We start from the raw sequence: 2307 nt of genomic DNA, 5'->3' as shown, positions 1-2307 counted from the left end.
ATATAAGATATATAAGATCATATTAGGATAAAAATGATTGGTACCTTCTTATTGGAAATGAAAATCCAACATTTAGTCTCTCATTTTATTTTATTTGTTTTTCTTTTTACAGATTTGAATTCATATTTTCTATATCGAGAGTATATATATTGTTTACATCTATAACCAAAGATTGTTGATAGGGAAATAAGGACATTCAAGATTTTAAAATCAAAACGTGAATACATGATGATAATTATATAGAATTTTTGTTGGGGAGGTCAAAATTATAGATAGATATAATAGACATGAATGTCAACATGATAGAGATAATTAAGAGATAGATGGCTGCCTATCTTGGCATGCATGACTGATGACGGCTCTCTCGATAGTCAACTCTACTATTCTCTAGCATGTCACACAATCACAAACACAACATTCTATTTTGTGGAAAAACAAATACTGTTGTTCTTTTTATTATTATTATTATTTACACACATGCTTTTCACGTTTTACATAACCATAATTCAACTTCGGCTGTTATCTTAGTGGCTAAGTCGTACATACGACGATTCATCGGCAACACTTACAACCCTATGGTTTTTGTCCATATCTATATCTTGATATTGTCCATGTGTCTTTCTCTTCTTGAATGTTCTAAAAAGTTTATTATTATTTAATGATGAAAACTCAGTGAAGTCGACTTCACGTGAAGTTGATATCTGTGAGTCGTTAGATAAAAATTTAGTTAAATCAATTAAATCATCTAATAATATCAGGTATCAATTTCACGTGAAGTGGACTGGATCTAAATTTTCACATTATTTAATAGAATTACAACAAAAAATTGTGTTTTTCAACTATCCCTATTTTTCATAGAAGAATAATAATACGGGGAACCCACAACTTCAAACCACGTGTCCTATGTCGACATTGGCACCTATCATGTATGACGTACCCACATTGAACTTAGATATGGTTCTTTATTTTTCAGTTTCAAATTCTGCAACAAAAATGACCTAAATGATGATTATCTGTGTAGCAAATGTCAAAGGAAAAGTCTAGGAGACTAACAATTTTTTTAAATTCTGCCCAGCATATAATCAGTAAGAAAAAGTGAGTTATTAGATAAAAATTTATACCAATTTCACACCATTAAAATTATTATTGATAGTTATTTGATGGCTACAAATACCAAAAATTGTTGGTCCCCTAGCATTTCTCAGTGTTAAATATATGTATCATATATGCTCATAGCTAGATTTGTTAAGAATGTTGTTAACAAATAATGTCCTATTGCCATTTGTTGAAAAAATAAAAAAAAAAAAAAAAAAAAAGAGAGTTCTTAGTAGACTACTCTTTGATTGAATCGTTTCAATTAGTAACCCACTTGTAGTATTTTAAATTAATTACCAATTAAATTAGGCACGTCTACTATGTAATTGTGTTGTTAGAAATAAATACCAATTAGGCCTCTGATCTGTTTCTACTATGTCACCGCTCCCTTTTTTTTTATGGTCAAAGAGGCGTGAGACTTTTGATGTTCAAAGGCGAGAAAGAAAAATCGAAAACCTATCCTTTTCTGAATTATATTATATATGTAGAAAAAGTATAAGTTGCAATGTTGCATTGATGAGGTTTTTTTTTTATTAAATTATTGTTTTGGAATATTATATTGGTGGGTGACTTAGTTAAACATCTACTTGTGTATATATATCTCACATGAGGAATTAGTTAATAATGGAATTATCTGTACTGCAATATGATGATTAAATATTAATATGTACCTATGCATCCTAATCGAACTCTACTAGCTAGATGCATAGAGGTAAGGGGAAAGAAGCTAATAAAGGCTCCAAATTTGCAAATAGTAAGGCTTGAGTTGAATGTGTGAAATAAAAGGAGCACTTGTATGAGTTTATGCATAGATGAAGCTGTGTGAAAAGTGAAAAGGCATTTGCCACTAAAATAATATATAAGCCATGATATACAGATTGGTGGAATTAAAACTTGCGCGCATAGATTTCATTATCGTTATTAGTTTTTACTAGAACATGTGGTTTTAATTGAAGGCCAATGTTATGGTGCTGAAAGTTGAAATGACGCAGACATATATTACAATTTACAAACGATCGATGTGTGTTAGTGTGGATGTGATAGAGTAAGAGATGAACTCGGTAGAAGCAGTAGTTGATAAGAATTTATCGGAAACATATAAGGTAATTATGTGAGTGATTTATTGAGTGAGTTGGGTGATTAACTAGTATTTTTATTCGTAATAATATTATGGAAATATAATTTTTTTAAAATTATAGTCTATTTTGTTCT

The sequence above is a fragment of the Arachis ipaensis genome, chromosome B03, assembly GCF_000816755.2.
Source record: "Arachis ipaensis cultivar K30076 chromosome B03, Araip1.1, whole genome shotgun sequence".
Lineage (NCBI taxonomy): Eukaryota > Viridiplantae > Streptophyta > Magnoliopsida > Fabales > Fabaceae > Arachis > Arachis ipaensis.
Note: the sequence above shows the minus strand (reverse complement) of the source record.